Source organism: Pholcus phalangioides, unplaced genomic scaffold (genome assembly GCF_987345545.1).
Source record: "Pholcus phalangioides strain wild (caught in Gottingen) unplaced genomic scaffold, Ppha-v1.0 ptg000017l_1, whole genome shotgun sequence".
NCBI classification, from domain to species: domain Eukaryota; kingdom Metazoa; phylum Arthropoda; class Arachnida; order Araneae; family Pholcidae; genus Pholcus; species Pholcus phalangioides.
Window position 1 is genome coordinate 13,140,541 of NW_028301610.1, and position 14,660 is coordinate 13,155,200.

Sequence of the window (14,660 nt, forward strand, 5' to 3'; positions counted from 1 at the left end):
ACTGCTCTGAGAGGAGAGAGACTCCATTGCTTTCAATTACTACATAACTTGCCATCCTAAAAATCCGGATTCCCTCGTCAAAGCCATCGTTTTAGATTAGACCATTCCAATTGCCGAGCAAAACTTTTATTCCCTTTCAAACTAAGTACAGAAATTGCCACATTTTCGAACGATGTTTCCAGGAATTTTCTATTCATTTCCAGCTATTAGATAGTTAAACTGAGGAATTTTCCAAGAAATATTTATTCTATCTTCGAAGGAGGTTTTACCTTTTAGTTGCGAGTTTCGTCTATTTATTTATTAATGACACGCGTATATAAAAGAAAATAAATTTTCTTGTTAATTTAAATAAATGAATCAACAACGATGACAGATGGTCAAAGTTGCGCCATTTCCTTTCACTGGACGTAATCCCAATCCAGTAAGTAAATAAGGATGGATGGTCCGGCAATCTGAGAGGTAATGAAATAGTCATGTGTGTGTGTGCGTGCATTCGTGGTAATGATGTGAAAAGGACGAGGATATTTTTCAGTTACATGATATCAACATGGATAATGTGTGGATCTGTTGTTATATGTATTCATAAAAATATTCAAATTTTTTGACAGTTTTTTTACATTGAACGGAACGCAAATTAAATGTCGCCGTCAAATGACATGAACTAATTCCCAGGATCGATATTGAAGATATTTGTCATCATTTACAAAATGCAAAAATTAAAAAAAAAAACCTTCTGGACATGAATTAAACATGCAGAGATGGAATTACAAATTTCTACTTGTGATCTCTCCGATGTTAGCTGAAAAATGTCACTTTTAGCAAAAAAGATTGATATTTATTAGAACAATTACGTCAGAGAAATCACTTTCTCGTAAAAACCGTCCAACGAGGCTTAGTGGAACGGTCCTCTCGTGTCTTTCGTAGGTTCGAAACCAGCTGCAGTCATTTCTGAAGGAGTTTTTATTGTAAAAGTCAGCTTGTATGAAATAAGTTGAAAACATTTCTGAGGGATATTTCCTGAATAAAGACTGACTGATTTTGCAACATAGGTTTGAAACCAGCTGCACGCATTTCTGAACGAATTCTCGTGATTAAAAAAAATTAAAAAGAATATTGCAACACATGGGTTTCAAATCAGGTGCAGACATTTCTGAAAAAAATTTCATGAAAAATACTAGAAGATTGCAACATAGTTTCGGAATCAGCTGCTGTCATTTCTGAAGGAATTTTTCTAGAAAATGTACAGAAGATAGCGACATAGGTTTGGAATCAGCTGCACGCATTTTTGAAAGGGAAAGGTTGCCACCACTTCAAGAAGATAGACGATGCCTGTGCACATGAAAGACTGAACAATGCGAAAAAGAGATGTGTTGGTACAGCTGTTTGTACCAAAAAATACCAAACTTCACGAGGTTCAAACTAGCATCCCTGGAGAGCCGTTTTTTGAAGAAACCAGAAAAGAAAGGTTAAACGTTTGACCTTGAGAAAGGTTATGCTTCTGATACAACTCATCCCTTCAAGTCTCATGGCGATAGTCAGGAGTTGTGTATGGTACATGCACAATCTAACCTAGTTCCAAGCTCACATAGCCTCACTGAAGTCTTCTCAAAATGACAGTTACAAACAGATAAGAAGAGTTACAAGCGGATGTAGGAGAGACTCCGAGAAATAAATGGGAAATTGTGGAACAAATGAAAAAATGGCCCAGAATCAATCATCGTCTATGACGTGGATAAACAAGAGGACGAAGAAAACATTGCCCAGCGTATTCTGAACCAAAATGAGTTAGGTGACTGAAACTGCCCGCTGATGTTTGAGAAGTGATTGGAAGCTGGTTACAGAAGACATGTAATGATAGCAAGACCACATATCTTCAAAGAACTGATGACAGTCAGTTTTCTCTACTTTGGCTGTAGGAGACACTAAATCAAGGAGTTCTTTGTGCGCTTACAGTCAGGGCCGTCTCAAGAGCATCATGGGGGCCCCCAGGCCAATTGGTTTTCCTGAGGCCCTACCTCCTAAATTCTAGAAAATTTCAAACGAATCTCATTTTTGTGAGGCCACTCTTCTCCTGAGGCCCCCGGGCCATGCCCGGGTATGCCCATGCATTAAGACGACACTGCTTCCAGTACTTCAAGTGCTTGCGTTACGGCCATTCAACCGCCAAGTGAAGGAACGCAAAGAGAGGACGGGCGCAATAGGAAAGAGTGTCGGAAACAGTCACATTCCTCGAACTGTGAAAGGAAGGAGGAAAGCGAGACACCACACACATATCGTGCGTCGGAACTCAACTGCTCCATTTACACCATGGAACTTGCAAACGCGCAAATGAGCTTTAATTATAATGATTTTTAATTGCCACATGCTCTGTGTGTCCAAAAACTAACATTCGTCATGGTTTAAATTGGTTAGGGTTCAACTAACACAACTAAGTTTTAATTAGGTGGGGCTTTTAGTGTTATATTGATGGGGGTTAGGGTTTTTCAAGTTATTTTTATATTGCTTTAGTTTGGTTCTGTGGCCATGCAATATCTTTATGGCCAAGACCATTATAAAGGCACAGCCAGTCCGCAATAGACCTTTCAGTTGATCTTGGAAAGGGGGTACCCTTTGTTCCTCTGGTTTTGGCCGGGGCTGCTGTTGCTGCGTCAAGTCTTCATGTATTGCCGTATGGCCAAAAAGCCGCGGGTCGGAGAAAGCATATCTATGAGCTGCCCAAAGTACTTTTATGAAGAATGTTCGCTTCGAGGTGGAATCCGCGACCTTATAAGCGGGCGGCATAGTAAAACAGTGACTTAATACCGAGGTTTGACATTACATAATTAATTTACTGAAGTATGCATTATGGTATCAGTGCCACATCCTGTATTTTATAATTGATTGCGGAAATTTAGGAAATCAAGCTTAATTTTTACAAGTTTCGCTTTTCATTTGGTTCGTCCCTTTCACTGTTTCTGTAACAATTTTCCCGTTTATTGTTCCCGTTTTATTCCTTTTTGTCCCTGTTCTCTTTTGTGTTAGATATAAAGTAGTACATAGTATGGTGAAAATAATGTCAAACGTTCAATAGTTTCATTAAATCTCGAATCAAAAAAAAAAAGAAATCTTAAAAAAAATTCACTTTGAGAGACGGAGGCAAGAAGAATATAGTCGTAAATTGCTAGGGAGAGGGGATAAGCACAAATTACATTGTGACTATAGTGTTAGTGATTATCAGAGTTTGTACATGTTCAAAATGACGGATAGTGTGTATATTATGCACACTGTGTTCAAGAAAACCAAAAGAGGTAAATTTGAAAAAAAGTTGGTGAAATTAAAATTTTTGAAAAAAATTGAAATATAAAAAATTCTATGAAATAAAATTGAACAAATTTTTGGAATGAAATGAAAGCGGGGGAAAATTTCTAGGGAAAATTTAAATTTGGGGAGAATTCAGAAAATTGAAATTCGAAGGAATTGGAACTCCAAAAATATTCAGTAAAATAGAATGCTCAACTTTTAGGAGAGCGCGGGCCACTTCATTGATTCGGAAACCTGTCGTGGGCCACATAAGTGATCTGCAACAGCACTGCAGGTAATTGAAGTCATCGATTAATGTACCGCGGATCACTTAAGTGATTTGGAAATATCCTGCTGGTAGCTTAAGCGCTCTTAAATTCCAAGCCACGTGCAGTCATGGGCCGTTCAAGTCACGTGGAGCTGCACCGCGAGCGCTAAATGCTCTGGAACTATGCCAAAAGTCATTTAAGTGATCTGGAAATGTGTCGTGGGCCAATTGAGTGATCTGGAAATGTGTCGTGTGCCATTTAAGTGATCTGGAAATATGTCGTGCGTCAAGTGAGGGATCTTGAGCTGCACCGCGGATTTACTTGAGTACTCTGGAACTGTGTGCAGGTTATTCAAGTGCTCTGGAACTGTGCCGCTATCCCACCGGTGACTTCAATAATTCAGATACGAGTCGCGGGCCATTCAAGTGACGTGGAGCTCCACCGCGGGTCACTTGAGTGATCTGTGAGTGTGCCGCGGGTTACTTAAGTGATCTGTAAATGTGCCACGGGTCACTTAAGTGCTCTGGAACTGTGCCGTGGGCCACTCAAGTGATCTGGTAATGCCACTTGATTCTATTTTACAAAATTATGTCGAGATCGTAGGCCACATTAGATGACTTCAAGGCGGGCCATGCGTTGATCATGCAATGCCGTATACCAGTGTTTCCCAAAGTGGGCAATATCACCCCCTGCTGGGCGATGGAATGATCCGGGGGGAGGGGGCGATAGAAGCTAGGAGTATAACATCGGACCCTATGGGTTCGCTTGAGTCGGGGGGCGATGAGGGAAAAAAAATTTGCAGAAGGGGGCGAGATGAAACAAAAAGTTTGGGAAACTAAATGCCGTATACGATTCCCTCTGAAACAATTGACCAATCTGCAAATTATAACAGACCTCATCAGGCTAATCATAAGTGTCTCTAACGAATCTCAGCAGTCAAATACTGTACTCTCTTCTAGCCGAAAGTTTGCCACTTTTTGCAGCTGCGGACTGTATTTAGGCCTGGGCTAATCTCCACGATGGCACTGGACAGCATTTATTCGAATGAATCGCATATATTTCGACATTTCTTTATCTCTCGTGATCATAATTTCAAAGATAATCAACTATAACACAAAGAAACACATTTTTATATACTTAAGAGCTGATAGACGTGAAACAATTGGCCAATCTGCAAATTGTAACAGACCTCATCAGTGTCTAACGAATTTCAGCAGTCACAGAAAGTTTGCCACTTTTAGCAGCCGCGGGCCGTACTTAGGCCTGGGCTAATCTCCACGATGGCCATTCGAATGAACCGCATATATTTCGACATTAATTTATCTCTCGTGATCAATTTCAAAGATAATCAACTACACAAAGAAACACATCGTTATATACTTGAGAGCCAATTGACGTGATATGCAAGGGGGGGGGGAACATTCTTCAGAGGGCTTAAATAAGAGAGAGAAATATATTGATTTAAACCGTTGTGTTTCCTAATATTACTTGGAATGCGGCTCTTGGGCCGGATGAACCAGAGAGCCATCAGCATCATCCCTCTGTCGACGGTTACCATGGAAACTGCGCTCTAGCAAAAGGTGAGCCCAACAGGTGCGAGCTCCCTTAAAAAAGGTAAAGTACAGTATATACCTATCTGTCTCTCTGTTCAGTACAAAAGCCAACAATCTCCAGGTTCCTGCTGATTCCTGATCCAGGCAGAGACAATTCTTCCCCAGTCAATTACACGTATACGAGAGGTAAGACGATAAAAAACTGGACGTCGCGTATGCAAATGACTCTCGGTCGCTTGAAAAGTTTTCTTGAAATATTTTGACGTAAAAAGAAATTATTATTCAAATTTAATATTTAGTTTCGTTTTTGGAGTTTTATTTTTAAAAAGTAAAATTTCACTTGCAATTTGATTCCGATTGATTAATAGTTGATAAAAAATACAAAATAATAATATTTAAAAAATTAGTAATTTTGGAAAATAGTCATTGATTATTAAAGCGTTATTGATTAAATTTATATGTTTCAAAAAATATTGACTAAATTTTAATATTTTTTCAAAACATTATTGATTAAATTTATGTGTTTCAAAAACTAGTGATTAAAATTTTTAATATTTCAAAAAATTATTCATAAAATTTTGAATTTTTTCAAAAGATTATTGATAAAATTTTGAATTTTTTCAAAAGATTATTGATAAAATTTTGAATTTTTTCAAAAAATCATTGATTAAATTTATTTTTTCAAAATATATTGACTAAATTTTAATATTTTTTCAAAAATTATTATTAAAATTTTGATATTCTTTCAAAAAATTACTAAAATTCTTATATTTGTTCGAAAATTTATTGATTAAAGTTTTTCAAATTAATTGATTTCTAATTAAAGTTATTCAATACGTGATGTTCACTTTTTATTGCATTTAATCCTTTTCAAATTAATCTATCTGATATTAGGAATTTTATTATATATATATATATATTTTTAGAATAAAAACTATTATCTTACTATTAAGTATCTAAATTTTTAATTTTAAAAAAAAAAACAATTTTATTGAGGGATTGAATATAAGGTGAAGATTGCGCTAATTTGAATATATCTGAGTTATCGGTAAAATTTTTACCGTAATAAAAAAAAATTAATTTTCTTGAAAATTCGATAACTGCCAGTTTGCTTGTGGTGGCATTTAAAGAACGCATAAAATTTGCATATTAATATAGATGAATAATTCCTGATGGAGAAACTCCGGCGAAAAATTTTCCCGAGACTTATCACGCATGCGCGGGATTCAAGAATCAAGGGGAAAAAATAGTTTTATTTTTTCTAAGTACAAATATTCATTTATATTCATTATGGGGATTATTCGTTTTATTTATTTGTGGAAAAACGTTCTTTCAAGTAATTTTTTTCATATTGCAGCAATTTTTATGCATAAAAACAAAATAGGACGTGACCTAAAATTTAAAATCAATTCCGATATCAAAATCGGGATGCGAACCAAAACCTGTTGAACCAGAATACTATAAAACAGCCTTATTCCGGACTCTGGAAATAATATCTATAGCCGTATTTCTAAAACTTTTTCAGCCCTTTGCCCCCCCCCCGGACCACATTTTCTTTTCGTGCTCCCCCCCCCCCGCCCCACTATCTTTTCCAGGCCCCTTTACCTCCATCGAAGTTTGAGACACTTTATAATCACCGAATTAAATTTAATCAAAAATTAAATTTATAATGAGCAAAAATTTTATAAATAAGACCGATCTCTAGAACCCTGGGCCGGGCACGGATCCAGAAGGTGGTTGATCATCCCCTCCCAAGAACCGAATCTTGAGAAAAATAAGTCTGTGTAAATTACGTGACGATCCATGAAACCACCCACGTGTCGTGTCTCCAGTGGTGTAGATGGTAGCATGCTTGCCCGGTATACAAGAGGGCCTGGGTTCGAGTCCGGGCGGAGACAAGATGACCTTTCTTTCCGAGTTCACCTCAGTATAGTATCCAAAAAATAAATGTTTCCTTGATATCTTGGGCTGAGAGAAAAAACCATCTATCTCTCTAAATGTGATTTGTATTCCGCTAATGTATTGCCATTGAAATTTAACTTTCAAACTAGAGGCAATCTGTAAAACCAATGCCAGATTTGGAATCATTTCAAATTAATTTTAAAATCACGGAAATACGTTTGAGATAAGAATCAGTGATGAGCAGTGTAATCGAAGCGGGAAAAAATAACATAATATTCTAGCAAAAATATCAATGCACTTGGGAACCCTTGAAGTAATAACCTATTTTTAAATTTCCTCTGCGAAAAGAGAGGGCGTAGATCTATAAGTATTTACCAATGTTTTTCGAGAAATAGTATTTACCAATGTTATTTTATATTTCTAGAGAATTCTTAGAATTTTGTGCTGAATCCCAGTTACGAAACGCTGCTATAAAGTATACCAAACTCAGTGACGGAGTGCTACAAGGATCAGTTCTTACATAACTTACAAAAAAAAATGTTTTATTTTCACTATAAGTATCAATAGGCAATCAAGATGAAAAACCAGTACTTTTTCAATGAATTCGAAAAATAATCTAAAAATTCTGAGAATTCCGTACTTATACGGTAAAAATAAATCACTAGATTCTTACAAGGAGAAGAAAGAAACGAGTTCTTATGCTTTCACTGTACCTAAAAAAGAAAATCATCCATCTTGATCCAAATGAGCTTCTTTCAGCTTCCTTTTCATTTTTGTTCCCGTCCATTGGCATCAATGGTCAATGATATATCTGTATTTGAAGAAGAGATTTTTTTTTTGGCCGGTATTGTACTTGCATATTCGATGTTTTTCTGAAACGAGTCTCTCTATGCGGATCATACACATCTGCTAAGAGATAAGATTTTAGTTATATTACATACTTTTCGAATATGAGTATTTTTGCCTTTCCGTATTTGTAAGAGAGAGGAAAATTTACGATGGTTATATATATTCTTTTGTAACCATTTTTCTACCAAAAAGTATGCTATAGAGTTGCGTTTGGCCTTTTGGAATTAATTATTGAAAATGACGGAATCTCGGTGGTGTCGTTATGGCGAAAAATATGTAGCTTGGGTTTTCTTAGTCGCATGCTTTTACCACATGAGAGGTCTTTCTCCATGTTTTACTTTTTTGAGGAAATCTTGTTATGAATTGTTTATTTTTCAGCTGATTTTGAATTTTATTTTTTGAAGAAACACCAGTAGTCTTTTATGGGTGAGTTACATACATAAAGATACCATTACAGTCGAATTCGCTTATAACATACCCCCTTGGTTATTCGAGAAGTGTATGTTATAATCGACGTGTATATTATAAACGAGGTCTTGAAATTAGCTTATATATCAGTTGTATACGTGCATAAAGTGTGAGATTGTCGCGGACAAAATAAACTTATGCAACACCTAATTAAATTTAATATACATTGAATACATATTTTTACTTGATATATGTCCTGAGGAATTTTACAAATTTATTAGAATACATAACATACTAAAACTCCATAAATTTTTGTTTAATTTAATTGATTTCACTGACATTATTTGGGTTTATGCTAATAGTTATCTTTCAAAGTTTTCATCATATTTTTACGACAGACGGTTGATGAGATAAAGACCGTATTAGCACTTACAGGACACCCCGTATATCTGTATTTGAAGAAGAGATTTTGTTTTTGGCTGGTATTGTACTTGCATATTCGATGTTTTTCTGAAACGAGTCTCTCTATGCGGATCATACACATCTGCTAAGAGATAAGATTTTAGTTATATTATATACTTTTCGAATATGAGTATTTTTGCCTTTCCGTATTTATAAGAGAGAGGAAAAATTTACGATGGTTATTCTTTTTGTAACCATTTTTCTACCAAAAAGTATGTTATAGAGTTGCGTTTGGCCTTTTGGAATTAATTATTGAAAATGACGGAATCTCGGTGGTGTCGTTATGGCGAAAAATATGTAGCTTAGGTTTCCTTAGTCGCATGCTTTTACCACATGAGAGGTCTTTCTCCATGTTTTACTTTTTGAGGAAATCTTGTTATGAATTGTTTATTTTTCAGCTGGTTTTGAATTTTATTTTTTGAAGAAACACCAGTAGTAGTATGGGTGAGTTACATGCATAAAAATACTATTACAGTGATACCTCGGCTAACGAAGATTTTTTTCGTGATTTTTCTGCCTCGGTTAACGAATACAGATTCGGCTAAGGAACATCTTCGTTGATATGGATGCACGCGCTAACATGAAACAGCCACTTCGTGAGCTGAGTTTTAGTGCCAGTCAACATCAAAATTACTTTCACTGGACCCTGGTTAACTCATGTTTACCTCGAAATCTTTTTCCAGATATACTTTCCTTTTTTTTCCTGAATGTTTTGGAACCACTTTATGTAAAATGTGAAAGATTCAGCTAATTGAAAATACATTAAAAAGAGAAGGACCCCATGTTTCCAGAGCACGCGTCCTTTCAGTGCAAGAGTCAGTATCAAATTGAACACAGTCTAGACATTTCAGGAATTTAAATCTTCAAACTGTATGTATCAGATGTAGAAATGAGTTGGGTGACTAGTTCTGAGACACAGAACTAGGCCTACTCACATAGTACGTACTTTCCCCTTTTGCATTCTATAACTGCCTGCATTTTGCTTTTATTAATTTTCGACAAACTTTATTTGGCATTAAATATTCTATATTCATTTGAATCTCTATAATTATGGAAATTAATGGTGCAATATAGCAGAAAGTCGGGGTTTCTAGTGCTTCCTTAGGTATGTGCTTAAAGTACTCTCAGAAACGTTCTGCCTTCAGCCAGTGTAGTGTTCCCCGATGAGAGCGTAGAAATTGGTTTTGGTAATTTTGAATTTTTTCTTATTGAAATCATTTTTGAAATTATTCATTTCTCTCAAAAAATTTATTGCTTCACTGTTTTGTATTGAAATTCCATATCTTGCAATCAATTTTGCTATCGGATTTTTTTTTGCTTTTTCATAATTTGCCAAATTTAATTTTGATTTCAATTTCCTTCGAACACAAATTACATTACATAGTTAAGTATTATACATATCAAGTTTTTACTTACAAAAACTGTTGAATTCATTCTACAAGCCTTAGGGAGGAAATGTGATCTGTGGTTGATTCTTTGCTCTGGGCTGAATGAATGAAGCCAGAACTTTGCTACTGGACTTATCCCATTGCCGTGGTCTCAGCTTCGTGGCAGAGTCAGGAACACTTTGGAGCCGTTCAAGTATTAAGTATTGGGATCACTGATGTACTGATTTGGATCAAGGAGGGAGGGGGCACGAGCCCCCTCTATGCCTCCAGACGATCAAAAATTGATTTTTTTTGATGCAAAAATATTTTTAAAAAAATTAAAATTTCGGAATAAAATACCTTTATATGTTATTATAACCAATTTCGACTAATTTCAATGCTATTTGAAGGCTAATAACTCAAAATTTCTCTTTAACAAATTCATTGTGACCCACCCTCTTAGCCAGCCATCTTCAAACTATTGCTCACGAGGAGCACCATGAGTCCCAAGAGTGCTCGAGTCCGATTTCGTGCTCACGAGCACTTGTTCAACGCTTCGATTAAACACCCTGCAAAAACTTCATTCAAAGATTACAGTTTTGCAGATTTCAGGCATACCTGTGCCAAATATGACGTCAGGGTTGCTCTTCGTTTGATGATGGACATATGCAGCTCTCGCGACTCGAGAAAGGTTGAAGACCCCTCCCCCCCTCCGCTCTAAGCCGTATATGCTGAACCCATGGCCCCGAGCGCCAAATGTGGCCATCGGGGTTATCCGATGTGGTCCGCAACCTCAAACTTAATTTTGTGAAAATGAATGCACCGGCACATTTACAGATCGCTTAAGTGACCCGTGGTAAAATTCTAGAGCATTTAAGCGGCCAGCGGCAGATTTTCAATTAATCACTCAGTAGGCCCATGGCACATTCACAGCGGTGCGTGGTATATTTAGAGATCCTTTAAGTGACATGTGGCTCAGTTCGAGAGTGGTGTGGAGAGTGGAGAGATTTACGTGGCCCGCAATATATTTCTAAAACACTTCAGTGGCCTGACAGATTTCCTGATCACTTGAAGGATCAGCGGAACATTTAGAGATCACTAAAGTGGCTCTATAAAAGAGTTATCAATATGACTAATTGTTAGTTCTGGTGACCACAAACTAGGGAAAGTTTTTTCTGTTTTTTTGGCACACCGAGTAAGATGCCATTAAGAATATTCCGTATTTTTTTATAGATTGGTTGATGACGTCAGCATCATCCAAACACCCCCCCCCCCCCATCATCAAAAATCAGCAAACCCGAAACCCCCTCCCCATCGATGCTGACGTAATACTTGAATGACCCCCCTTCATTGTGAGTCAAAAACAAAAAAAATTAACAGACCATGCCATGCCATGTGTCTGTTAACTTACACTTATCATATCATGTACAAGAATACAACAAAAAAACCAAAACGGAAAATCTTATTGTATAATACAAAATATCCATCAGACGAGTCCTTTGCTTGAGTCAGTCTTTGTTCTGGACTAGGATAAGCAATAAAATGAAGTCCGCTAAAGATTCAAACATACTTTTAATGACCATATTTATCAATCAATAGATATTTTTTAAACTGGAAGTGACGAAAGATGTTTCAGGATGACGATGTGTTAAAATATATGTATCTTAGACTTGGGTTTTTGACAGAGCGCGAAACATCATTCGAACCCTTGGATTGTTCCACCAAGTCTATTTCTAAATCCAACCGAGAGTCTATCGAATTTGTTATAGAGGTGTCTGGAGTTACGTGACTCTTCTTAGATATGTCATTGATTTTGGTGAAACATTGGTGTAATTTGGCTAATAAATAAATGCATGGCATCATAAAACTAACATAACGTATTTAATTCGTATTAAGGGTGATCCAACAAATATTTCAGCGTGCAATTTTTTTTGCCAGGCAGTCATTCATTCTCAAAGTGATGTGAAAAAAAAATCCATCAAAAAGCTTTCTCCAGAAGTACCCTGATATGTTGGTAAAATATATCACGTGAGTTTGTGTATTTTTCGTAATTCAGCACGGTAGTCGGGTGCTTTTTATACAGAACGGTGAAAATTCATTTGAGCCATCTTCTTGGCGCATTACTTGCAACGTTGGCACGCTCTTCTATAACAATCGTACCGAAGCGGAGAGGAAGTTTTTTCCCATTCGGCTTCATTTTCCGCCTTTATCTCTTTTTTGTATCCTCTAGGATGAATAATAGACATTGAGAGAGATATTGTACACTTGGCAATTTTACATTCCCTGCAGTTGAATTATGCAGTGGTTTAACATATACTTCAGCCATGCAGTACTAAAATTTTTAAGACTCTTTTTTTAGGAGTGCAGGACTAAAATTTTACATCTAAGATGCAAAGACGAGTTTGTCCATAAAAAAAATTCGGTGTGGCGAGTGGCAGACAAAGGAAATCACAAAATTGATTCGTTTACTGCTAATTACGAATGCAGATCATCATGCTCAATATCATACACATGCACGTTATTAGGTTTCTTCTATTAAAAGGGCGACGCAACTTCCCCTCTGACTTGCAGCCTCAATGGCGGTAGACCAGAGCTGTAGGCGGACGAAAAATGGAAGAAAAAGCTTCCTCCTACGATAAGTTAAGTTGATTTTACCTCGGTAACTCAAATCGGAGAGTCCTTGTAGGAGGATATGAGAACTCTGCACTCCTGTATTCTGACGCAAAGAACTTCAGGCTAAAAACTCCGGCTTATTGACTCTGCATCCAGCCACGTGGTGGCCATCGATAGCTCGACCTCAAGAGTCTTTGTAGGAGCATTTGAGAGCCTTTGTCCCGGATGTTGACCCGGAGAACTTGAAACTGAAATTCTAGCTTATTGATTTTATATCCAGCTACTCTTACACCAAGAGTCCTTGTAGGAGGATGCCAGGGTCCGCCTTATGGATGTTGACCCTGAGATTTTTAGTCTGAAGATGCGACTTATTGATTTTTTATCCAGCCACGTGGTTGTTCTTGGTAATTCAACGTTCGTTGGACTTTTTTTGTATAAGGGTCTTCTTCACAAATGCTGACCCAGAGAGCTCGATGGTGAAACATTAGCAGGTTAGTTCTGGTTTGCTGAAGTGACTACTTCACCAAACACCACTCTGGTCATACCACTGTATTGCAATTTACTGCCATTAAAAGAGGTGGGTTGGAAATGAAGGCGCTATCTATTGGTGGTCGCTTCAAGTTCGTTATGGGAAATATCTTATCCATATCCTCCCTCGGGTTTAAACCCAGGCCGTGACAGCAACCTTCCCGGTGGTAGACGAGCCCCTTACCACCACGCCACTCGGCGTGCTGAAGTGGCTAGAATCTGTATAAATTACCACCGCCAGTCATCATAGGAAAATCAATACCCCCACCTAACCAGAACTATTTCTCCACGGGTCAAACGAAACAAATCCTTTCAGTTTATTTTAACTTACCCTTAACGTATGGGCAGGATTGCAACGTCGATTGAACTAGATAAACACGTAAGGCAATACCAAACAAGACGGAAGATGCATGTATAACGAATTATATCCAAAGCCGCAAAAACTCAGTGCCCTTCCTGGTCCAGCGTCTGGGTCACCAGACTCTCCTGCCCATCTTTAGTTGCTGGGATCTGAGTATATCTTGCCAGATTCTCGATAGCCGCTTCAGCAAGATTGCTGATTTTTTGTCAATTTGTGTTCAGTATAGTAGCACAGCGGAATTTTTATTGGCTGACCAATCGGAAGACGAAGGAAACCCCCCACAATCCAATCATAATTCGGAAATTAATAACGTGGCTCCAACGGAGCCAAACTAACAATGACAGCCTTGGGTACAATTTTACTTGTTTTTTGATGAGAAAACTCATAATTAATACAAACGTCAAAAATTCACTTGTTGATAAAGGGAAAAATGTTTCCCGTTTCCTGATACGATACGTACAGATTTGTTTTTTTTTTTGGTTTCTCAACACTCCGTCGAGCGACAGAAAAATATTTCCGAAACTTACGTAAAACATCGGAAACGATGAACATAACCTTAGGCAAAAGAAAATATCGTTAACATTAGTTGAATATTTATTGAAACATTCCCCCCCCCTCTATTAACGTCATAGACGTTTTCTTTACCAAAATTGAAAATTTTCACGAAAAAGCCAAATCAAATTTTTGTGTGAAGGGTGCAAACAAAAACAGGAAAAGAATTTAGGTCTCCGAAATATTTCATGTTTATAAAAGTAACATACTTTAATTTGATTTGCCAACACTAAAAATCTCTTTGAGTCTTTCATTTTTACGGAGGCATCTTTCATTATTATTAAATCATCTCCTTTTTTTTTCTCTATCTTCCGTCCGAGAAGATAAAATTGAGCAAATATTTAACTTACATTATATTGGTTTTTTTTTTTGAATTTTTATTTTATCACTATTGTGTGAATTATCGATGGACAAATTATGCGTAAAAATCAGTGTTGAATTTATTAGATTTTTATTTTTTTCAATGGTTTTCATGAGGTGAGGTGTCAAAAATCAATAAGATCAGCGTTTCTCAACC

The 14,660-nt window shown here is 36.9% G+C and overlaps 1 protein-coding gene across 2 annotated transcripts in view; it reads left to right on the top strand.

Moving 5' to 3' along the window:
• The first annotated feature begins 5,198 nt into the window (after positions 1-5,198).
• Positions 5,199-14,660, top strand: part of mAChR-A (muscarinic Acetylcholine Receptor, A-type) — a 141,925-nt gene continuing 132,463 nt past the window's right edge. For both annotated transcript variants that reach the window (XM_089246900.1, XM_089246901.1), the window contains exon 1: positions 5,199-5,287. The gene's annotated coding sequence lies outside the window, so the exon portion shown is untranslated. The remainder of the gene's footprint in view (positions 5,288-14,660) is intronic.